The sequence below is a fragment of the Ovis aries genome, chromosome Y (assembly GCF_016772045.2).
Source record: "Ovis aries strain OAR_USU_Benz2616 breed Rambouillet chromosome Y, ARS-UI_Ramb_v3.0, whole genome shotgun sequence".
In the NCBI taxonomy this organism is placed as follows: domain Eukaryota; kingdom Metazoa; phylum Chordata; class Mammalia; order Artiodactyla; family Bovidae; genus Ovis; species Ovis aries.
Genome location: NC_082741.1, coordinates 10570190 through 10595994, shown reverse-complemented (window position 1 = coordinate 10595994; position 25805 = coordinate 10570190). Strand labels below are relative to the sequence as shown.

At 46.6% G+C, this 25805-nt stretch overlaps 2 pseudogenes; one reads left to right on the top strand and one right to left on the bottom strand.

Moving 5' to 3' along the window:
* Window positions 1–10088: 10088 nt before the first annotated feature.
* Window positions 10089–14413, bottom strand: LOC132658897 (testis-specific Y-encoded protein 3-like; annotated as a pseudogene).
* A 479-nt stretch (window positions 14414–14892) lies between these two features.
* The window catches only part of LOC132658896 (MYND-type zinc finger-containing chromatin reader ZMYND8-like), an 88593-nt pseudogene continuing 77680 nt past the window's right edge, over window positions 14893–25805 (top strand).

The window sequence follows — 25805 nt, the reverse complement described above, 5'->3', positions numbered from 1 at the left end:
GCAACTGACTAAGGGCAGGAAACACCCTAGTTCAGAGTCAGGGAGCGAGCTGTGGGCTCAGAATTGTAAGTAGGTGGTTTGAATATGGCCAGGAATAGCCAGAGAGTCTGAGAGAGGCTCAGCAGTGTTGGCCAAAACCTTGAACAAGGGCAGGACCCATCCTTGGTCAGTACAGAGACGGCGTAGTGGGCTCAGGAATATTTCTCAGGGCATGACCAAAGGCAGGGTCCAACCTGCATGAGTTCTGGGATTGAGATATGGGCCCAAGTTGTTGGTCATGACTTGGAACCAGTTCCGGACCCAGCAAAATTCAGTTCAGAGACCGTGATGTCGGCCCAGGAGCCATTGTCTAGGGCTTGAGGAAAGCCAGGACCAAAACAGGATCGAAAGAGGGGGAGAAATGTGGGCTCTGGAATATTTGTGGAGGGTTGCTCAAGTACAGGGCCTAGATTGGTTCCATGCAGGGACCACATGTTGTCTCACGCGTTTCTCTGGGGTCTGAACAAGCGCAGGACCGGCCTGAGGCAGGGAAGAAACCTAAATGTGGGCTCAGCAGTCGTTTACAGGGCCTTGAAGAAGTGCTAACTCCAGCTGGGTTCCTTTCAGGGCAACAGATGTGTGCTAAGGAGTGTTGTTGGTGCCATGCACAAGGGCAGGCCCCAGCCTGATTCAGTGCACGGACCTAGAGGTGGGCCCAGGAGTGTTTATCAGAAGCTGGAACAACAGATGTGTGCTGGGGAGTGATTGCCAGAGGCTTTACCCAGTGCAAGATTCAGTCTCAATCCAGGGACCTAGGCTCCTAGGGCTCAGGAGTGTTTGTCAGCTTCTTGTGCAAAGGCCTGTCCCAGCCTTCTTGAGTGCAATTAGTGGGATGTGGGATCCTTAGTGTGTCCCGGTGTAATGAACAATGGCTGCACAATCCATAGTCCCAAGGCACAGAGCTGCTTGTCGACTCAGGATTGCCTGCTGGTGGCCCGAATAAGGCTAGGAACTAGCATGAGAGTCAGATACAGACTCAGGTATGTTGGTCGGGGCCTTGAATACGTGCCAGACCCAGCCTGGTTCATAGCAGGGACAGAGATGCCGGCGCAGGAGTGTTTCTGGGGGGCCTAAACAAAGGTGGGACCCAGCATGGTTCAGTGCCAAACCAATCAGAGAGCTCAGGAGTGTTTGTTGGGGCCTTGGCCAAAGGGCCCAGTGCAGGGCCTGTGATTTGGGCATAGGAGCATTTCCTGGGGTATAAACGTGGTAGCTCACAAAATGGATCAGTGCCAGGCTCAGGAAGTTGCCGCAAGCTTGTTGTTAGGAGTCATGAACATGGGCAGCACTTTGCCTCCTTCTGTGCAGAACGCGACATTTGGGCTCAGGGTTGTCTGTCAGTGCTTGGACGTGGGAAGAAGCTAGCCTGGTTCAGTGCAGAGACCGATACGTGGGTTCACGAATATTTGTCATGGCCTTGGAAAGGCAGGACCCAGCCTGGTCTGGGTAAGAACTGAAATGAGGCTCAGGAGTATTTGTTGGGGTGGAAGAAGGGCAGGACCCAGCTTGGTTCCGTGCAGAGACTGGAAGCCGGGCTAGGAAGTGTTTGCAAGTGTCTTGCACAAGGCCTAGACCAAGCCTGGGCCAGTGCAAGTCCTTAGATCTCAATTCAGAAGTATCTGTTGAGGCTTCAAGATGGGCAGACCATAGCCCGGTTCAGTACAGCGACCGAGATGCCGGCTAAGGGGTCTTTCATGGTCTCAATCAAGGGAAGAACCGAGCATACTCCGCATAGGTATTGTAATGTGGGCTCAGAGGCGTTTGTAATGGTCTTGCACAATGGCACGTCGAGCCTTGTTCAGAGCTCGAGTGATGTGCCGGATAGGGAGTGTTTCCTGGATAACTGACCAAGGGCAGGACACATCCTAGTTCAGGGTCAGGGAGAGAGCTGTGGGCTCAGGATTGTATGTCGGTGGATTGAACATGGCGAGGACCAGCCTGAGAGTCAGAAAGAGGTTCAACAGTGTTGGCCGGCAACTTGAATAACTGCAGGACAAATCCTAGGTCAGTGCAGAGATGACACTGTGGGCTCAGATGTGTTTGTCAGGGCTGACTAAATGAATGGTCCAGCCTGCGTGAGTTCTCTGAGTGAGAAATGGGCTGAAGAGTGTTGGTAAGGGCATGAAATCAGTTCAAGACCCAGCAGAATTCAGTTCAGGGACATAGACGGGGGCTCAGAAGCGATTGTCGGGGGTTCAAGAAGGCCAGGACCCAGTATCAATCAGTAGAGGGACTGATATGTGGGCTCCAGAATATTTGTCGAGGGCTTGTGCAAGTACAGGTCCTTGCTTGATTCATGGCAGGGACCATATGTGGCCTCACGTATGTCTCTTGGGTTGGAACAAGTGTAGGACCAACCTGGGTCAGCGAAGGAATCTCGATGTGGGCTCAGGAGTCCTTTTCAGAGGCTTGAAGAAGCGCAGAATCCAGCTTGGTTCCTTTCAGGGCCACAGATGTGCTCTAAGGAGTGTTGTAGGTGTCATGCACAAGGGCAGGACCCAACCTGATTCGGTGCAGGGACCTAGAGGTGGACCCAGGAGTATTTATCGGAAACTTAGACAAGGGATATGCGATGGGGAGTGTTTGCCAGTGGCTTAATCCAGTGCAAGATTCAGCCTGCTTCACTGCCAGGATCTTGTCTCCTAGGGCTCAGGAGCGTTTTTCGGCTTTTTGGGAAAAGGCCTGACCCAGCCTCCTTGAATGCAGTTAGTGGTATGTGGGATGGTTAGTGTTCCAGTATAATGAAAAATAGCAGTACAATCCATAGTTCCTAGGCATGGAGTTACTTGTCGGCTCAGGATTGATTTCTGGTGGCTCGAATAAGGCCGAGAACTAGCATGGAGTGTTGGACTGGGTCTTGAATACATGCAGAACCCAGCCTGGTTCATGGCAGGGAGGGAGATGTGGGCGCACGAGTGTTTCTAACAAAGGCAGGACCCAGCATGGTTCACTGCCAAACCAAGCAGTGAGCTCAGGAGTGTTTGTTGGGGCTTGACCAAAGGCATGGCTCCCGTCCCGGGATCAGTGCAGGGCCAATGATTAAGGCATAGGAGCATTTCCTGGGGTTTAAAATTTGTAGCTCACAAAAGGGATCAGTGCCAGGCTCAGGAAGTTGCCACAAGCTTGTTATTAGGGGTCATGAACATGGGCAGCACTTGGCCTCCTTCTGTGCAGGATGCGACATTTGGGCTCAGGGTTGTCTGTCAGTGCTTGCACGTGGGAAGAAACTAGGCTGGTTCAGTGCAGAGGCCAACATGTGGGTTCATGAGTTTTGTCATGGCCTTGAAGAAGGGCAGGACCCTGCCTGATCTGAGTAAGAACCGAAATGAGGCTCAGGAACATTTGTTGGGGTGGAAGAAGGGCACGAACCAGCATGGTAACATGCAGAGACTGGAAGGGAGGCTAGGGAGTGTACCCAAGTGTCTTGCATAAGGCCTGGACCAAGCCTGGGTCAGTGCAAGTCCTTAGATCTCAATTCAGGAGTATCTGTTGAGACTTCAAGATGGTTTTGAACAAGGTCAGGACCGAGCATGGTCCATGTAGGTATCGAAATATGGGCTTGGGTGCATTTATAGGGGTCTTGCACAATGGCATGTCGAGCCTTGTTCAGAGCAGCGAGTGAGATGCTGGAGAGGGAGTGTGTCCTGGATGAATGACCTAGGGCAGGATGCATCCTAGTTCAGGGTCAGGGAGCAAGATGTGGGCTCAGGATTGTAGGTCGCTGTATTGAATAAGGCAAGGACTAGCCTGAGAGGCAGAGAGAGGCTCAACAGTGTTGGCCGGCACCTTGAATAACTGCAGGATCTATCATAGGTCAGTGCAGAGACAACACTGTGGACTCAGATGTGTTTGTCGGGGCTTGACTAAATGCACGGTCCAACCTGTGTGAGTTCTGTGAGTTCGATATGGGCTCAAGAGTGTCGGTCAGGGCATGAAATCAGTTCAAGACCCAGCAGAATTCAGTTCAGGGACAGCGAAGTGGGCCCAGGAGCGATTGTCTGGGGCTTCAAGACGGTCAGGACCCAGTATGGATCAGGAGATGGACCGAAATGTGGACTCCAGAATATTGTCCAGGGCTTGTGCCAGGTCAGGGCCTCGCCCGGTTCAGTGCAGGGACCATATGTGGCCTCACATATGCCTCTTGATTCTGAACATGCACAGGACCAACCTGGGTCTGCAATGGAATCTGGTGTGGGCTCAGGAGTCCTTTTCAGAGGCTTCAAAAAGTGCCGAATCCATCTTGGTTCCATTCAGGGCCACAGAAGTGCACTCAGGAGTGTTGTAGGTGTCATGCACAAGGGCAGGACCCAGTCTGATTCAGTGCACGGACCAAGAGGTGGGCCCAGGAATATTTATTGGAAACTTGGACAACGGATGTACTATGGGGAGTGTTTGCCGGAGGCTTTATCCACTGCAAGATTCAGCCTGATTCACTGTAGGGACCTAGTGTCCTGGGGCTCAGGAGTGTTTATCGGGGTCTTCCTCAAAGGCATGACCCAGACTTCTTGAGTGTAGCGAGTGGGATGTGGGATCGCCTGTGTTTCTGATGGACTGAATGATGGCAGTACACACGGTAGTTCAGAGGCATGGAGCTACTTGTCGGCTCAGGATTGCTTGCCATTGGATCGAATAAGTCCAGCAATTAGCATGAGAGTCAAATGCAGGCTCAGCTATTTTGGTAGGGGCCTTGAATAAGTACAGGACCCAGCCCGGGTCATGCAAGGGCATTAATGATGGCGCAGTTGTATTTCCGAGGTGTAAACAAAGTCATGACCCAGCATGGTTCAGAGCCAGAACTGAGATGTGAGCTCAGGAGTGTTTGTCGGGGGCTTGAACAAAGGCAGGGCCCTGCCAGGCCAGTGCAGGGCCCAGGATGTGGGCTTAGGAGCACTTGCAGGGATGCAACATGGGCAGCTCCCAAAATGCTTCAGTGCCAGACTCAAGATGTTGGCTCAGGCCTCATATTAGGGGTCATGAACATGGGAAGCACTTAGGCTCATTCTTTGCAGGACCCGACATTTGGGGGCAGGGTTGTCTGTCAGTGCTTTCACGTTGGAAGAAGCTAGCCTGGTTCAGTGCAGAGACTGAGACATGGGTTCAGAAGTATTTGCCGTGGCCTTGATGAAGGGCAGGACCCAGCCTGGTCTGGGTAAGCACCGAAAAGAGCCTCACGAGTATTTGTCGGGGAGGAAGAAAGGCCTGACATTGCCTGGTTTGGTGCAGGGCCCGAGAGGGAGGCTCGGGAGTGTTGGCAAGGGTCTTGCAGAAGGCCTGGACCCAGCCTGGGTCAGTGCATGTCCTTAGATGTCAACTCAGGAGTATCCGTTGAGGCTTAATTGGGCAGAAAGTAGCCAGGTTCAGTAAAGGGACTGAGATGTGGGCACAGGGGTATTTCGTGGTTTTGAACAAGGGCGGGACCGAGTATGGTGCACGTAGGTATCGAAATGTGGGCTAGGGAGTGTTTGTGGCTGTCTTGCTCAAAGGCACATCGAACCTAGTACAGTGCAGCCAGTGCGATTCGGATGGGGAGTGTTTCCTAAGGGGACTGACCAAGGACAGGAAACACCATCATTCAGAGTCAGGGAGAGAGTTGTGACCTAGCATGGTAAGTAGGTGGTTTGATATGGCCAGGACTAGCTGGATAGTCACACAGAGGCTCAGCAGTGTTGGCCAAAACCTTGAACCTGGGTAGGACCCATCCTAGGTCAGTACATAGACGATGTAGTGGAATCAGGAATGTTTGTCAGGGCATGACCAAAGGCAGGGTCCAACCTGCGTGAGTTCTGGGATTGAGATCTGGGCTCAAGTTGTTGGTCAGGGCATGGAACCAGTTCAGGACCCAGCAGAATTCAGTTCAGAGACCGCGATATGGGCCCAGGAGCCATTTTCTGAGGATTGAAGAAAGCCAGGAGCAAGTCTGGAGCAAAAGAGGGACAGAAATGTGGGCTCCAGAATATTTGTCGAAGGGTGCTCAAGTACAGGGCCCAGATTGGTTCAGTGCAGGGACCATATGCTGGGAATGACCCAGCCTGGTCCGGGTACGCACCGAAATGAGCCTCAGGAGTATTTGTCGGGGGGAAGCAACACAGAACTTAGCCTGGTTCGGTGCAGCAACTGTGAGGGCGGCTCGGGAGCCTTTGAAAAGGTCTTGCACAAGGCCTGGATCCAGCCTGGGTCAGTGCAGGTCCTAGATGTCAATTCTGGAGTATCTGTTGAGGCTTTAAGAGGGCAGAAATTAGCCTGGTTCAGTACAGTGACTGGGATGAGGGCTCAGGGGTATTTTGTGGTCGTGAACAAGGGCAGTTCCAAGCATGGTCCGTGTAGGTATGAAATGTGGAATCGGGCGCGTTTGTTGGGATCTGGCACAAAGGCCTTTGATTCTGGTTCAGTGCTGCGAGTGCGATGCCAGATAGGAGTGTTTCCTATGCGGACTGACCAAAGGCACGACACACCCTAGTTCAGAGCCAGGGAGCGAACTGTGGGCTCAAATTGTAGGTCAGTGGTTTGAATATGGCCAGGAGTAGCCGGAGAGTCAGAGAGACACTCAGCAGTGTTGGCTGGCACTTTGAACAAGGGCAGGACCCATCCTAGGTCAGTGCAGAGATGACTTAGGGGGCTCAGGAATGTTTGTTGGGGCATGACTAAAGGCACAGTCCAACCTGCATGAGTTCTGGGAGTGAGATATGGGCTCAAGTTGTTGGTCAGGGCATGGAACCAGTTCACCACCCAGCAGAATTCAGTTCAGGGACCATGATGTGGGCCCAGGTGTGATTGTCTGGGGCTTGAAGAAGGGCAGAACACAGTCTGGCTCAGAAAAGGGACCGAAATGTGGGTTCTGGATTATTTGTCGAGGGCTTTGTCAAGTACAGGGCCCAGATTGGTTCCGTGTATGGGGCATATGTGGCCTCACCCGTGTCTCTTGGGTCTGAGCAAGCACAGGACCAGCCTGGGTCAGCAAAGGGACCTAATGTGGGCTCAGGAATCATTTTCAGGGGCTTGAGCAAGCACAGGGTCCAGCGTTGTTCTGCTCAGTGCCAAAGATATGCACTAAGGGGTATTGTAGATGTCATGCACAAGGGCAGGACCCAGCCTGATTCAGTACACAGACCAGGAGGTGGAGCCAGGAATATTTTTAGGAAGCTTGGACAACAGATGTGTGCTGGGGAGTGTTTGCTGAAGGCTTTACCAATGCAAGATTCAGCCTGAATCTAGTTCGAGAGACTAGTCCGAGAAACTGGTCCATCCTTTATTGTTCAGAAGGCTTTTTATACTTTTGGTTATACATAGAAATCAATGGGTAATACAAAATTATGCAGTGTCAACCGCCCTGACTCTTATCAAGACCAGGCTTTATCTCTGCATACCTGGTTGTATACAATAGTCTTAGGTGATTTATATCATCTCCTGGCCAGAAGGCCAATTAACATTTTATGGCCCTTTCCTGATAAGGGTTTGTCAACCAGAAGACTTATTTGTCTTAAAAATGTTGCTCTCCCCAAAGTCTGGTGCCACTCTCAGAGAGCACTAAATAAAGTGACATTCTTACATAGCAAGGATACAACATTTTATAACAAGAAAGTGGAGTACAGTGATTTATAACAAAGAGAAAATTAATTAACTCAAAAATCTAGTATTGCTAACATCAAAACTACTATATTCCTATTTCTGCATCATGTTTACATTGATTAATATCCCCGCAGCTGCCTAAAAGATGAAGGATATGGAGGCCTGGCAGCAAACATTAACTTAACAAACTCTTCACCAAAGTAATTCTCAGCTCCAAAAGGCTCTATATCTTGAAGATGTTTTAAGCTTTGTGCCTCTCACGGTTGGGTCCTGAAAACAATCCACAAGTTGTAAAACAGACCTGTCAGATAAGTTAGAAAGCCATCAAAGGGGTTTCAAGCCTAGACATTCTTTTTACATACAGGAGACTGTTAACTGGAGCTCTGAATTAACTCTTTCCAGAGAAAAGGTGGTAATGTCAGAAGAGTACAGTATAGCAGACAGTAAACAGACAGGTTTTGGTTTCGGGGTAGATGCTCAGACAGAGGACCCCTTGATACCTGACTCGTCTTGCCCATCAGGCCTCTCTGCATGACCTTGTCATGGGTGGGATCTCCCGTGCTGGCTCCCGGCACACCCCTCTTTTTTGGCCAAGTTAATATTTTCACTTACTACCTGATCAAGTCAGTGCCCTCTTCTACTTCTATGATATATCCTGGAAAGTGAATGGGATTTGCTCATAAGGGTGATTGACATGCAAAGAGGTTAGCAGGGTTCGAAGTCCTCACTGTGGACAGCTGAGTGACATATGCCTGTGTTCTCTACTTCCGTTGCCTTGGACTGGTTCACAGTGCCAATCAGGTTGGTGTGATTCCATTCCCTGTGCTTTCCTCCCAGAAACAACATAGAAATAGCAGGGGACTTTGAACTTGAAATTGCTCATGCACCCCTTTTCCCTGGGACAAGAATTCCTTAACAACTTTCTCTTTACAGAAAGGCAAGACCCAATTCCTCTCGCCTGGGTGATGATTTACTGACAATCATGAAGAAATTCTGCATGGGTAATGTCAGTTTAATGATCAATGTAAGAATACATTCGTAGGGGTAAAAGTCAATGTATTTCAATCCTTCAGTAGTGTTTATAGAACACTTAACCAGTCAAATCTTTCCCAACACATAAAAAATTTCCTGACAGATGCACTCCTGAAATATCTTTGCCCTCTGTGATACTAATCAATATTCTCACTTCAGCAAGTAATATTGCCCATCAGGCATTACTGTAAGTGTATGGGTATTCTTGTTTCCACGTGTGGGTCACTGTTAACTATTCCTGTTGTAAACATTAATTGCTATGCACAAATATCATGGAATTCTTTTTAAAAAAAGTCAAAATTCAAGATGTTGGAAGCACTTGATTCAGGAATTCATACGCAATCTAACAATGATAAACAAACTTAAAAAAAATGAGTAAATATGAGCAACACAATGCATGTGTGTTGAATAGGGATGTGCAAGAACTCAGACAGCTATGGCAGCAGAGCTGTGCATAATGGCAAAGCATGTGTGCATCATGAAAGAAGACAGGAGGCATACACAGATCCACAGGAAGAAACATCAACTCACATTCATGGGCAAACACAATGGATACATCCAGGCTTCATTCTATACAGAGAAAACAGGAACACATCCAGAGAATAGGAAGCAAATGCAGCTCTGGGTGGTTGAGCCAGAATGCTCATTAATTCATCACTAATCTGCAAAGTTTCGCATGCATTGATATTCAGTGGAAAAATACCTTACACAACACAGTCAAGTGTGCACTCAAATCTAATAGCACCTAGACTTTAGGGCCCAAGTGAAAGCCATAAAGAGACTGGGACACAAGTCATGGCAAGTTTCCAGGAAATGACCATCCAGCCAACCATCCACAGTTCAGTTTACTAACTGATTCATGACTATCTCTGCACTCTGCACTCCAGGACAGCTTAGAGCTAAAGCCATCCCTGGTCCTGAAGCACTGGTAGGAAATATTAGGCATTGGGGGACACTGTCCTAAACTTTTTTTTGTCTTATTTGCAATGCCTTGCTAAAACTTTTTAATGTCGATAAATGCCATGCAGTCCCTATAATGAGCCCAGTCTAAGATCCTGAAAGCCATGCCTCAATATGCCATCTCGCACCTACTGCAGAGTTATTACACCATAGTTTCAGCTTTGTTTTGTTTTGAACTAGCGCTGAGAAGGACATGTACCAGCCTGACAGGGCCTCGAGGGTTCTTGGAAGTTTATAGATTAAAAAAGTAAGAAAACATGTTTCCAGTGTCTCCTGGGCTGGTTGTTCAGAAATCACCCAGAGAAGGCCAAGCCTTGCCTTCTAGAGCTGTAGATGCTTCTCTGTAGAAAGGGCAAACTGGAGTATAGATGTTCAAATGGAAAAGCTGGCCCTGAGCAGGAGATCTCATTCAGGGTATCTAGAAGGGAAATCCATAAGCCATGAACTTTCACATTCAACATTTACCGTTTGTCCTCCAAAGAGATGCTGCTTCAGGGAGAAAAGTTGTAGAGTGAGAACTTCACGCGGGACAGAACTTCATGTGGGTCATCACCCTCAGGCATGTCCACGTTGGAACCGTGGTATCTGGGATGAGAGGCCAACACTGGGGGAACAGATGTTGAACTCTCCCTACCCCATTTGTGCCAGTCTGTCCTTTGCCCAATCCAGAGGTGGACGCAATTCTGGAAAGCAGTCATTTACTTCAGAAGGACCACCCTAAGTGCTGACCAGTCCCTCAGTGAGCTCCATATACTCCAGGAGTTCCCATTGGCCCTTGAACAGAGTAGCGACATAGCCCTAGATAAAGGACAGGTCCGTCATGGTTGAAAATATTCTGTGCTAAGCCATTCAGCAACGAAGAGACACTGTCACCAGAGGGTTCATGATAAAAATGTTATTTCTACATCTTGGCGAGATAGAGGGCCTTGGGCAAAGAGGTTAAGCCTTTCTGGAAAAAGAGATATTAACCACTGAGACACAGCAGCAGAAGCAGCAGCAGCATGGGACAGAGAGCACATGGCTGGTAGGTTGGCCCCTCACTTCTGCCCCTGCACACTTTGTACCTAAATTGAGTTCCTGGAAAAAAAAATAACAAAGTTCACATGAGCTCAAACATCTATGACGGGATGTGTTTTCCTTTGTTTATCAGTTTCCTGGCAATTTATCTTTTCCCTGGTAATTTTTGTCAGAAACTAATATTCTCAAGGCCTTCCCACCCCTGACTTTCTCCCTAGGCCACAGCCTCCTTCCGTATACCTTATTCCCTCCCCCCTAAAATGTTACCAGGAAATCTAGCTCTAAGAAATGGATCTCAGCAAAGCTGACCATGCAATCATATACACACTCTTATATGTATGGCCTTCTAGGTTCATATTGAGTTGAATGTTAAGGCTTTCTCCTTGTTATGTATTCTTTAAGTCTGATGATATGCAACAGAGAAGATACCTGGGGCACCACCTCTCAACAAAATGGCATTCCATTCTTTTGATCTCTGGCCATTGTTCACCAGACCCTTTCCATGAACATCCACATTTCCCTTGTAAAAATGCCAGACACACAGTTGATGAGCCCCTCATCTTGCTTCTCCATCCTCCCCAACCACCACCCCAGAGGAAGACCTGTGTCCCCTGACACAACCCCAACACATGACTTAACCCCCTCTACAAATCTCCATGGACTTGTAATTCCCACGTGGTAAACTGAGAATCCTACATGCAGCTGAAGTGTTTGTTCTGAGGACCTGCCCAAAAATATGCAGACACATGCTAGATGCTTCTTATTTAGCTTTCAAAATTATTTCAGGTTTATTTGTGTCTCCCTGTTGATCTGTTTCACCACCAGAACACTCTACATTGCTTTCCAATCCAAGAGAACTATGCTGGCCACTGATCTTCATGTGAAGCAGCTTCTTTGGTTTTCTATTTTAGGTAAAGGGGGATACTCCATCATACGTTCCTCAAAATCGGGGGGAAGGGGATTCCTTTCCAAACAGAGACAGAAACAGATATGTAAACCTACCCTCTTTGAAAACATTAAAGACAGCTTTAATCTTTCAAGTTAGTCTCCAGAGAAGAGAATCTGTGAACTTTTACATTTTCTCTAAGCACATACTAAAAAACATACGTCCCAGTCTTCCTCGTAGAACTATTTACAGTAGCTAGGACATGGAAGCTACCTATATGTCCATTGGTAGATGAAGGGATAAGGAAGTTGGTGTACAGATACACCAGAGTATGTTACTCAGCTCTAAAAATGAACACATCGAGGTCACTTCTAATGAGATGGAATGAACATGGAGCCTATTATACTGAGTGTAGTAAGTCAGAAAGAGAAGAACAAACCCTGTATGTTCACACAAATATATGGAATTGAGGACCTTGTAGGTGGTACTGAACATCCAACATGCAGGGCAGCAAATAAGACACAGACATATAAAGAACAGACTTTGGTCTCAGGGGGAGATGGTGATGGTGGGTTAATTTGAGAAAATAGCTCTAAAACATTTACATTACCTCATGTAAAACAGATGACCAGTACAAGTTTGACACATGAAGCAAGGCAACCAAAGTCATGTTGTGGCACTACCCAGAAAGACAAGAAGGGGAGGGCGGTGGGTGGTGGGTTTAGCATTTGTGAGAATACATGGATACATACAGGTGACTAATGTTGGTCAATCTGGAGCAAAACCTGTCACGGTATTAAAACGTAATTATCCTCCATTTAAAATAAATAAAAGATTATTCTCCATAATCCTGCACAGTGGTCAGTATTCTCAGAATGAGGGTACCAGGTGAAAAAGATATAAAATAATATAAAAAACGTGTGACGATCAAAATGGAATCAAATAATGGGTCAGTGGGGGAACCGCCTTGCACAAAGGAGACTCACAGACCTTTTTGGAAAGGAGACTTCATGAGGAATAGTAGGTGGGCCCCAATTTAAGAGGAGCCTGAGGGAGGACTTGTTGGCCATGGAATGACAGTTCAGAGATGTGCAACTGACTTAGATGTAAATTGGAGTGACTCTGGCCTGGACAGGCCACTTCATCTATCTCAAGCTTCTCTAGTTAGAACCTGATTTTCACTACAGTTCTCTACCCTTGCTGTCTGTTGCTGATTCCCTCATGCCCTTGTGTCACTCTGTTCCATGGAGTCTCACTTTATCCACAAGAGAAATACATGACCCAAGTCCCTGGACAACATTTATGCCAGTGCTCAGCCCCTGGGCACACCTCACCTCTTGTCCTCCCAGTACCTCTCGTGGTACAGCCTTCCTTGTCACATAGTACTGCAAAGGATTGGGCCACAGGTCCTTTATGATGATCTGCCAGGGAAATGAGCAAGGTCAGCACAGGGATGGCCAGACCATGAGCCCTCCCATGGAACACCAACAGCTCCAACATAAATCACCAGTACTGGCCCAGTGGCCACATGGGACCCCAAGTCAGCAATCCAGTCAGATCCTGTGATGTTTTGATCAAAGAACAAGTTGAAGAAGTTAACGCTGCTGTTGTGTTGCCTGCGGCTGTATGCTTTACGTTCAAACCCCTGGTACCACTGAACTGGAGTGGAATGAGATGCTCAGTATCGTGCAGGAAAAGGTGTATGGGAGAAAGACCTAAATCGCTTTCCAATTCAACCTCCACTTTTCTCCCCCAACCATCCAAATCCAGGGAGCTGACTCTTACCAGTGACACTAATCAGATACTCCTTAACAGTCATTTCATTCTTGAAGTATCTATTCCTCTGAAAGGACAATGTGATCTTGCAGTGATGAGTGGGATGCCTGTATTCCTCCACCTGACAGGACAAAGTGTCAGGGGGTGGGTGGTTGCCCAGGGATGAAATCTGTTTACAAAAGAGCTGTCCTTTCTTGTTTTCACGGATAAACCATGTTATCTTCCCTCCCCAGTCACCTCCCTTCCACAATCATCAGTGTCCCCTGCCTGCCTTCAAGATGGTCATGAAGTGAATCATGTCTGCATCTTGGTTCCTCATCATAACTGACATTTGGGGTGGTTCATAAACTGCTGTAGGTCAAGGAGCGTCTAGATGCTAGAGGGAAAAGTGCTGGAAGAACAAAGCTAGCCTAAAGAGTAAGGACATCACACCTAATATAAGTATACAACAGCAAGGACATCACACCTAATAGAGACAGATATGCAGGACAGAAACCATTACCCATCATCTCAAAAGGTAAATTTTGTACCAGAACTGCCAGATCTGTAACCTGCTCCTGCAATAGCCCAGGTTAAAAAAAAAGTTCACAAGCACCACACCAAGGGATACAACTTCGACCCAGAAGCCAGGGATTCCCTGGATGATGGTGCTTCCTTGTTGTAGATGCAGCTTCAGCCTCTGACAGTTCTTATGTTTCAGGCGAGCATGCGCCCTTTGGGCTTTCTTATTCATGGGATCCAACTCCAGCTGCAGGGCCACCAGCACCTCTAGTGCAGAGCAGTCACTCGGGGCTCTCGGCCTTGGATGTTCCTGGCCCTGTTCCTCCAAGGACACCTGTTCCTGATCCTCATACACCACCAACTCCACCTCCTCCATGAGTCTAACACCAGCAGCTGGAACTCCTGCCCGATTCCTACCACCTCTCCCTTCTCCAGGGCCACACCTTGCTCAATTACCTCCACCCAGAAAAGGGCGGACTCCTCACCTGGCACTCCACCTGGGGCCTGCATCACCTCTGCCGCCCCCGCCAGGCTGGTAGGCCCCAGGGCCCCTCCCTCATGAAGACCCGGGCTCACAACTAAGATCCAGGATCCTGGGGTGCTGCCGCCTTCCTCTGGCCCCGTCTCACTCTCCATGCTGTTCTCCCCATAGCCCCGGGCTGCAAACAAGCTGGACAGGAGAGCACAGCAGACAGCCAGCACAGCCCACCCCCTGCCCTCAGTTTACGTGGTACTAAGAACAGGTTACTTGCCCACAGCCAATGAGCAGGGAAAGCGAAGACTGCAAGCGCAGAACCCTGCGCCACCACGCAAGCCTAGTATGGTGGCGGGAAGGGGCTGAACTCTCCACCCTGACCTCCAGACCTCATCAAGTAACCAATCGAATGGAGTCTAAAGGCATTGGCTCCTGGGACATGCCCCTTAGAATTCTGGGCCTTCTGGCCTCTGGTGACCCTGCGGCCAAACACGTTCCAGTGCAAAGTGGACGGGTCCACGCAAGGCGTTTGCCTGATGAACAGTGCGGCAGTGCCTGACCAGCGACTGGGAGAGCCAGGCCACCTGACGCTGCAATCATCCTCAAGCTTGAAATTGCCTCTGGGGCAGCTGGCAATTCCATGTGCTCAGAGATCCACACAGGTGAGATAGGGTTCCTGGGTACCTCAGGGATAGAGGTGCTCACCTCGGATACAAAGTGAATGCCACGGGCAGGGGGTGGGGAAGAGGAGGGAGGGGGCAGGGTAGGGGCCGGCTTACACCGATGTCACCGCTGTTCACCTGCTGCAAAATCACCCCTAAACTTGTGCCTTGGGCTTGAGCAGTGGCAGGAATGCAGGCATGCTCAGAGGAAGAAGCAGAGCACTTTCCTCTTCTTGCTTTCCGGGGCGGACAATGCAGCTCCATGAAAACCACCCTGGAGCCCCTGGCCTATGGTCTCCCCACCGCCTGCAGCTTAGAGCAGGCACCCAGGTGGCTAAGGTTGTGCGCATGTGATGCACTTCCCAGAGGAACAGAGCTCCTCCCAGACACACACACACACACACACACACACACACACACACACACAAACAGGTGACACAAGTACACACGTGTACACACCCGTGTGAAATGCACAGAGACACAAATGCAAACAGGTGATTCAGAGACTGAGGAACTAGTGTTTCACATGAAATGCATAGATTTCTTCATTTCTCACAGGAAAATGTTCATTCTGTGAAATATAAAGAAGTTCAAATTTCATGAAGGAGAATGATGCCTAGATTTTGATACAGGCAATATAGAGAACTCCATATTTCATGGTGGACAGTCCTTATTTTATACATTAGAAATACAAAGAATTAAGTATTTCAACAAGAAACAGTGGTGCCCAAAATTTCACTTATGAAGTAGAGATAATTCCAATCCCATATTCGTTCCCCAGGTATTAATTACATACTTCATGTTGGTAAACTATCATTGAGATTTTTATTTTATTTTTATTTTTACTTTATTTTACTTTACAATACTGTATTGGTTTTGCCAAACATTGACATGACTCCACCACAGGTGTACATGCAATCCCAAACCTGAACCCCCCCTCCCACCTCCCTCCCCACAACATCCCTCTGGGTCATCCCTGTGCACCAGCCCCAAGCATGCTGTATCCTGCATCAGACATAGACTGGTGATTCGATTCTTACATGATAGTATACGTGTTTCAATGCCATTCTCCCAAAGCATCCCACCCTCTCCATCTCCCTCTGAGTCCAAAAGTCCACTATACACATCTGTGTCTTTTTTGCTGTCTTGCATACAGGGTCATCATTGCCATCTTTCTAAATTCCATATATATGTGTTAGTATACTGTATTGGTGTTTTTCTTTCTGCCTTACTTCACTCTCTATAATCGGCTTCAGTTTCATCCATCTCATTAGAACTGATTCAAATGTATTCTTTTTAGTGGCTGAGTAATACTCCATTGTGTATATGTACCACAGTTCTCTTATCCATTCATCTGCTGATGGACATCTATGTTGTTTCCACCCCACTCACTGAGATTTTCATATAGGAAATGTATACAATTCAAGCAGGGAAGTGTATGCTCAAATTTTCATATCTGAAATATATATAATACCCCATTCGTGTAGGAAAACATGTCCACGGATATCCATATGTGAAACAGACAAGACTCTATACATGATGAAGCAAAGTATACAAGTAGATTTTCAAACATGAAATACAGGTTTTCGATTTCAGGTAGAAATATCTGCACCCATGTTTTCACATGGGAAATAGAGAAAATTACATATTTCGTGCAGAAAAATCATGTTTCAGGTTTTCATCTGCACTAAGCAGGGCATATGAAGGAAGTGCTGTAGAACAACCCAGAAGAATAGCGTAAAAAGGGATTTGAGAGACACTCCAGGTTGGATAGAATCCATATATACTTATGGCTTATTAATGTTGATGCATGGCAGAAACCATCACAATACTGTATAAGAATTAACCCCCAGTTATAAAAACAAACAAACAAAAACCTTCATTTTGAGAAAAGTAAAAGAACAAGGGGACTCGACTCTGCTCTGTGGTGACCTAAATGGGGAGGAAATCCAAAATTGATGGGATGTATGTATACGTAAAATTGTGTCTTCTCTTTACTCTGTTTTCAGGCTGAATTCCCATCTGGGGTGTGGAGGCTCGCCATGTATACTTACTTGTCCCGGCTTCTAAGATCCATGAGAGATGGAGCCCAAGGCGGGGCACTCTCCAATATTCAAACAGATGCCAGTGGCCTAACATAGATGGTGCAAGCTCCTTGTCTGGAACTTTATTGGCTTTCCACATAAACCAAGTTATTCAGCCTCTTTTCTCCACTTAATTTTCCTACTACACTATTTCTTCCTAATCTAATCTTATATTTATAAATAAATAAGTTTTTTTCCTCGCCAATGCAGTCTCCGCTTCGAATTCCCTAGATCCACTGGGGCTGGACCCCGACATTCCCTTTCTTTCTAATTTGAGCTCCAGACCAGGTTGACGAAGAACGAAGTCTCTGGGTAAATGAGTTGATCTCCCCATCTTTATCACCATATTCTCTGTGAGGATCAGCACCACTCTATGTTACAAACCCATGCTAATCTGGACCTGAAATTCAAAGCAAAGTGTTGTTGAGGTTGAAAATAGTGTAATCTTTGACCTTGGAGGATCCACAATGATGCTGAGCTTCATGGAAACCAACCATCTGGCTGGAGTAGTGCATTTTCCATATTGAAATAGGTGATAGTTCAGTAGAAACCGGCCAAATGTTCTCTCAGCCTCTTGTGTCCAAGTCAGCCCAGGCAGTCAAGTAGATAATATTGTTGGGATAAACGATGGAGGTATTTAAAGTTTTTTCCTCCTGAACGCAAGAACGTGTTTTCTAGAAGAAGCCAAGTGATGAGTGTTATTCGCTATTTCCCTCCAGTGCCTGATCTCACAAGAGTGTGGTGGTGTCTTCAAGATCAAAGCAAGGCTAAGATAAACCTGATGGAGGTGAGTGAGTCTGTCCAGCAGCAGTCTGCTCCTTTTTCTTCTCCTCTCTCCCAAGGGGCAGATTCACAGCAGATTCCAGCCAAATCTCGACAAGATATAGAGAGTTGCAAAGCACAGTGAGGTGTGTGTCTTGGGTCCTTGCAGGCAGCTGGTCTAGGTCCTCGTTTTGTCATTGTTATTAAGGATTTACGGAGGACTTCCTATGCCCCTTGAACTGTGTGTAGATTGTCCTGGAAGGTTGATACTATTATCACACCCATTATCCAGGGGAAGGGACAGAGGCTTAGATAGGTAGTTCACTCATTCAGGGTCACACAACTAGTAGAAGCAGAGAAGCAGGATCTGAATTCACCTACTTTGGGCTCCTGTATCCAAGCATGTGTGGCCATGCTTGTCATTCTGTTGGCCAACCTTTAGTTACTAATTGCACCAGCCCTGAGATCCAGAAATTAAACCCAATTTGGTTTTTAGATTCTTTCTGTTTGAGTCTTGGAGGAGGTGGATATCATTCACTCCTGATCCTGCTGGGCTGTTGGTGGTTCTTACCCTTTTATGATTTTCTCTTCTGTGATCCCACTCAGGGTAACCATTGCTCTAGAATGAAGACAATACAGAGCTGATGGGGATTTCGTCTTTTCAAAATTGTCGAGTATCAGATTATTTACCCACAGATGGATGAGACTCACTACCAGGAGCAGAAAACATAAATGGGTTAAATGAAATTCTTGTTAGAAAAGAGATTTTCCCATTTTTGCTTGTATATGTAGGAAAGTCCTGCTGTTTTATCATTTTTCTTTTGCTTGAGGCATGGAAATGGGTGACTTTCCTCTGGACTCAATTACAAATAGAAAAACAGTTGGATGTGCTGCAGTCATGGGATCTCAAGGAGTTGGACACTATTGAGCAACTGAACTGAACTGAACTGAACTGAACTGAAAATGTTCAGTTAAATGTTAAATGAGTTTTAACAACTCCTGTGTATCATTTGCTTCCATGCCTCCCATTCTCTGTGTCCTGGTGTGTTACATATGCGGGCAAGATTGAGCTCTGGATAAATCAGAAATTCATGTTGTTTGGTCCCCTGTCATCTCTGAATGTCAGTAAATGATGCTCTGCCAGCAAGTTCCATTTGTTCCCTGTAGTCAGCTGCAGCTTAAGTCTACTGCTAACCCCACCAGGCCAGTGTGATGCCTTGTATATTCCTTTTTATTCCAGCAGTGAGCATGGAAAATATTTGTGGGGTTTTGGTCCTGCTCTTTATTCTATGACTACACTACATGCTGGGTTTGCTTGTTTGTTTCAGGTTTATCTGTTCGTTTGCTTAGGCATACATGAAAGCTCAGCAGATGTTTATATGCCTGTCGACCATAGCAGTTCAGGGGATTCTGAGAAGTCAGATAGTAGTTGAAATGACTCTATGAATGATGAGGAACAAAGGTCCAAGAAAGAGCCAGAAGATGCTGAAGAAAAGAGGGGGCTCAGATGTACAAAAAGCCATGTGCTGTCAAGAAAAAAGGCCAAATTGCTGAACCCAGTGGAGATGGAAGAGGAGCTGAAAGCATGTCACCAGCCAGTGAGAAAGTGGACCCAAGAGCAGTCTAGGAGAAGATGAGCCCCCAGCTTGAGAAGGACTTTTCAGACAAAGCAAAACCCTTGCCTCATCCCACAAAGGATATGCTGAAGGGAAAAGGTGAAGTGGAATCCCCAACAGTGCATTTGGGCCTGGACTCCGATTCAAAGAGTGGACTTGACATAGATTTAGGAAAACACCATTCTGCATAGGAGGGTCAAAAATATAGGAAGGAAGCCAGAGAACCTTCTCCCAAGGAGGAGGGTGAGTGACTGTACCAGTTTCTGGTTTCTTGATTTGGTCTGAGGATGTCACCTTGCCATTTGTAGTGTTGCATGTCGTGTCACCCTCTGACATCAGAAAGTGTGGCACAACAAAGCTTGGATTAGCTCCTGGTCACGTAGCTAGTTACTGAGCAGGACAAGGACTTAAGCTGGGCCTGCTCACCTTTTACCTTTTTGATACCCAATGTGGTTGACCTTGAGCACCGGAAAAGAAGTCTGTTAGAAAGGAAAGGTTGCTTCTAGCAGTCAAGTCATTTTGAACCTAAGCAGTTTCTTTTTCCAGTATGTTCACAAATATACCTAAAATGTTTGTCAATGTTAAGACCCTGGACAAGACTGACACTGATGAAAGTGTTCAGGTCAAAGACCTTGATGAATTTATTCTACCTTACCTCCCCTCACGCTGCCCAGGCATCTCAAAATACATTTTCTTACTAGACTATAAGCCCTTTTGGGTCGGTGGGACCAGACTGCTGAGTTCTTCTTTAGGCCTCTAGAAATCCAGGGGGCATTGTATGATATGCACCTGTGCCTGTGGTCTGCCATGTTTGCATGTAACTGACATGGGCCTGATGTTTCGCAACCTTGGCGCTATTGACTTTTTATTCTAGATAATTCTTTGTCCTGAGTATTGAAGGATGTTTAGCAGTATCTCTGGCCTTTACCAACTGGATATCAGTAGCATCTATCCAGTGGTGTCCTGCAAAAGTGTCTTGACAAAGCGAAATCTCCCCTAGTTGTGAACTGCTGCCTGAGTGTTAGCAGGTCTTAACAGCTGCTGCTGTTAGGGTCTGAACCAGCAGTGGCTGCTCTCAAACCTGCCACACCCCAGGCATGCAGGCAGACCCCCTACAGAACATAGGAATATTTGAAGGATATTTGTCCCATTGGCAAAGCAGTCAGAGAATTTCTCAGCTGGCTTGGCAAGTGGGAGATAGTATGCCCAAGAAAGAGAAGAATTAATTAAGGACCCAAAAGGACATGGCTTAAGGACAAATTGGAGATTATAGCCATAAAACCCCTTGTACTTTGTGAGTTACATACAGGGATCAGTTCAGTTCAGTCGCTCAGTCGTGTCTGACTCTTTGCGACCCAATGAATTGCAGCATGCAACACCTCCCTGTCCATCACCAACTCCCGGAATTCACTCAGACTCACATACAGGGATAGTCAGGTTTCATTATGTGGCTCAGTGGTAAAGACTCCATCTGCCAATGCAGGAGACACGAATTTGATCCTTGGATCAGCAAGATCTCCTGGAGAAGGAAATGGTAACCTACTCCAGTGGTGTTGCCTGGACAATTCCATGGACAAAGGAGTCTGGTGGGCTTTATAGTCCCTGGGGTCACCAAAGAGCTGGACATGACTTAGTGACTAAACAGACAACACACAGCTTTTGACAGGAGCTATCATCTCAGTTTTATGTCCCCTGGGGCTTTCCTAGTCTGGCTGCTTAAAGCAGGAGTGGGGAAGTGTTCTGAGCATTTTTTCCTCTGTGTTTGCATCATTGTGAACTGTTCCAGAACCTCAGTTTGGCAGTTCATTGAAAGAGGAGGGACTGTCTCTCAGTGACACAGGGCAGCAAGAGAGAGAGGCAGTTGAGTCAGTCAGGAAGGATGGATCACCACCCCATCCCTTAAAATTATGAATGGCATCTGAAACATCCAACTCTGTGTGGATTGGGGTTTGAGGGACCACATCTGATGTTGTAGAAAGCAAAAGGGGTGGCATTTATTCCATGAAGTTTGTGGAATTGTTGTGTCCCAAAGGCAATGGAGACCCACTCCCGTACTCTTGCCTGGAAAATCCCATGGACGGAGCAGCCTGGTAGGCTGCAGTCCTAAGGTCACTATGAGTTGGACATGACTGAGCAACTTTACTTTCACTGTCATGCACTGGAGAAGGAAATGGCTACCTGCTCCAGGAGTCTTGCCTGGAGAATCCCAGAGACGAGTAGCCTGGTGGGCTGCTGTCTATGGGGTCACACAGAGTCGGACAAAACTGACACAACTAAGCGGCAGCAGCAGCAGCAGCCTGTGACAGTGTTCCTATGAATGATACATTTATACTATTCCTCTCTTTCTCAAATAGGTGTTTTGTTTGGTGGTTGTTTTCACCCCTTCCAGAAAGGATTTGCGATATACTGATAGAATGGAAATCAAGACAGTGAGAAAGATGAGAATAGAATAGTGAGAGATCTGGGGGAATGTTTGTACATGAAAATAACTATTTCAGCCTTCAGAAGTAGCAACGTCAGGCTTCCATTTGGCTCTGAGCTTCCTGTCAGTCAAAGTGAAAATGGAAAAACATATGAGTGCATGAAAAGAGCTTGTGTTTCACACCCTAAATAAAAAAGTACTCCAGTTGATAAAATGAAGCTGAGCTTTTCCTTTCACTGGTGTCTGACTGAATTTTCTCTAGAATCCTCCGAGTGTGTGGGGCTTTTAAGCAATGGATGATTGTGAAACAATAATTCAGTTAGAGGAACTTCGCACAGGTTGAAATCCAGAGCCACCTGAGTATGAGTGCAGTCTTGAAGAATCGACTTCACATCAGAATGCAGTTGAGCATCTTTTCAAAGGTATGCTTTAACTCATAAGTTTATTTAGTGATGGGTGTTTTTGAGAGTGCTTGGTAACCTCCAACCAATCTCCAGTTAGGAGTTCAGCTTATACACAGAATCTGAATCCTCTGGCTTTTCTTACTAGAGATCCTAGAGCAGAGGCTAAGTGAGCTCACTTCAGGACCATGACTACTACACTTAACCTGTATCACATCTGTCATTTCCAGCCTTCTCTTTAAAAGCCCTTTATTAATGTACAAGACAGTGACCTAAGTCTGATATAAGTAGGCTAGCTGGGTGGGATCACTTTGGAGTGTTGACATTTAAGAAGTTCTCTTCTCTATGAGACTACAGGTGATTATATATTCCTAAACTTTTAGGACAAATGAAACTTTCCATGGCCTTTCCTCCCCTCGCCAGCACTGCCCCCGTTAAACCATTAGTATCCTTTAGAAATTAAAATATTTTAGTGTTTAAATTAAAACTGCCCAAGGGTGTGTCAAGCCTGGAATGTTTTCAGATTGCATACTTCTGTTTCTGTTGTTGTTGTTTGTTTGTTTGTTTTAATTGGAAAGAGCTCCAGTGGGACTCTATCAGAGTGGTAAACATGCCAGAAAGCCAACTATTTGCTTTTGCAAGATGAGAGAGGAAAAGGATCTTTTCCTGGTTGCCCTTTGCCTATGGACCTATTGGGCTAGCATGATGACAAAGACAGAATATTTTTTAATCACATGGCTGAAATGAGAGGCACTAAAGTTGCTTTTGCAGGTTAGAAGCCTTGCCTGTGGGAGCTCTGCCTTTTAGAAGGGCCAAGCTCAAAACCAATTCTGCCCCTACAAGGGGAAGGGGCAGTGGCTCTGACTGATATCCAAAAGATTGTCCTAGGCAAGGATGGGGGCTCCTCACTCTAGGTAGAGATCTGCTCCCAGTGCCACCCTATGTTCCTACCCAGGACTTTGGCTGAATTCTTCCCCAGAGGAGCAAAAGGGCAAGTCAGCTGTGTAATGACCAAGACACCCCCACCCCCAGGCAGAAAAATCAGCCTGTCAGCACACTTTTTCTTTCACACTCCTTGGTTGTCACGGACCCACAGTTAACTGAAACTTTCCCCTAGAATAATTAAGAACTCCTGTCTTTTTAGGGTGATAGAAATCTAAAAATGACAGGCATGGAGTCATGCAGCAGAAGCATGCTGGGCCCTAAAAGAGGTGTTGTCATTAAGGGCTTCCTTGGTGGCTCAGATAGTAAAGGATGTGTGTGCAGTCCTGGAGGCCCAGATTTCTTTCCTGGGTCGGGAAGATCCCCTGGGAAGGAAATGGCAACTCACTCCAGCATTCTTGCCTGGAATCTCCCATGGACAGAGGAGCCTGGCAGGCTACAGTCCATGAGGTTGGAAAAGAGTTGGACAAGACTTAGCGACTTCACGTTCAGTCCTTTTTAAAAATGTGTGACGATGTGTCCAGGCACATCATCTGAGATCAAGAATTGTGACTTGCACCAGTTGTTTTTTGTTTTCGGTGTTTTTTTTTTGTTTTGTTTTGTTTTGTTTTGTTTTGTTTCGTTTTTTTGTGAACATGAGAGAATCCTCTCTGGGGATGCATGTTCATCTCTCCAGTTCCTGGAGCCCCTGCAGTCAGAGGTGGCCCCCTTCCCCTCACAGATGAATATTCTTGTGGTCATACCTCCGCTGCTCAATGCTCCTGGCTCTAACCTGCATTCTGGCCAGTCCTTCTCCCTGTCTGTCCTCGTTCACCAAAATTCTGCCTATTCCTGGGCATGTCTTGTCTAAAACTGTTCTCCAAATTTGCCCTGTTGCCTATTGAAATCCTGCCCTCCACACTCATAGCCCAGTTCCTCCCAATAGATACATTCTGAAAGGCAGTGTTTTTCAAATTCTAGTCACTTGTATTTATTATTTTTGGCATTCCCAAGACCTGATCATACAATTACTGCCTTAATATATTTTTTATCTGAAGTAGCAGCTCTTTTTTTAAAAAAAAAAAAAAACCTGATTTCAATTTTGGACATTAACTTGACTACCAGACAGTAGGTTAATATGGTATTTTTGCTCAGAATAAAAGATGCAATGTGGATAACTGCAGTCAAAACAAAAGCAACTCTTCTAAATTCTCCATAAATACATTTTTTTGGGGATTGTTCTGTTCCTGGTGTGATTTGCCTTGAGTGTTAGGTGTCAAGGTGCCAGGACCATGCTGAGACTATTCTGGAACGAATTAAGAGATGAGAACAATACCCATTTTTCTCAGTGATTGTTATTCAGTGCTTTGGCCATTGGGAGGCTGTCAATTTCCTTGGGGTACATGCTCTGTAGGTTTCCTGGCCAAGGAAAGCGTTCTTGTTATTGTCCAGAGGGACTTTGGTTAGTCTTTCTCAGTGCTTACTGAACTCTAACTTTGTAAAACAAGGTACTTTCAATGATTCTGTTCATCCACTGGGCTATCGGCTGGCAGGTGGGCAACTCCAGGCCAGGGGCTGGGTCAGTTGGCCTCAGAACCTCAAAGGTTTTGGCAAGTATCTCAGATGTGAACAAGCACCTGATCCAAGGAAGCTGATGTTTTAAGCTAGAACATGCCGCAGAAGAGGCCTAAGAATATAAAGTGAGAATGTTCTCATTCATGTGGAAGTCTTTGGCATGGCAGCCTGGGATGGTCACATAGAACTCAGTGGCATGGTGACCCTGCAGGTCAGTCTGAATCCCATCTACTTTCTGTTTTGTTTTTTCATGTATTGGCTTCAGTCGTAGTAAAGCTCCACCAGCCACAACAGCGGGCAGCCAGTTGTCCCTGAAATGCTGGTCCTCATCCGCTCATCCTCCCAAACTCCCACGGCTAGGGTCACGGCCACTGCCATCACCACCTGCACGGTCACGGCCCAGCCGCCGGTGCTGCCACCAGCACCATGGGAAGCCCAGTGCAAAGGCTGAGGCCACTTTTACCAAAGAAGACTGCCCTGGCCATGCAGCAGGTTGACTGGAACTCATCAAGCAGGTTTCAAACGCCCTCCTAAAAGTGGCGCATGCAGAAGATACAGCGCCAGCAGCAGCAGCAGCCTCAGTCTTCACAGGGGACAAGATATCCGAAGAGACAGGCTGTGAAAGGTACCGAGCCTCCCCGCTCTGTTCTCCATGGTACCCTCTCCTTTTTTGCCACATGGACAGGAGGAAAATAGTCCTTGTTTTATTTGCTTAGTTTCCCTTCTTTTCATGGCCACTGTATCCTGGAGGCCTAACACATTCCATTTGGCATTATTTTTAAAAATTATTTGGCAGCTTGCTTTTTTTCTTTTTCAATTTCATTTCATATACAGTATATACACATCTTCTTAAAACGGGGTGAAATGGATGCCTAGACACATAAAAATCTGTTGTCTTTATTGACTCTCTGTTTCTTTCTGCACCCTTTCTCAGAGGTATTGTTAACCATGAGCTCTTTCTCTAATTCATGTATCACATATATTTATCTACGTGTGTTTATATATACATAAATGACTTCATAAAGTTATTACTTTTTTTTCTCTTTGAAAACATAAAAATTGTACTATCCTTACCTTTTTCTCCCCCTACCCATCAGCATGTTTCGGAGA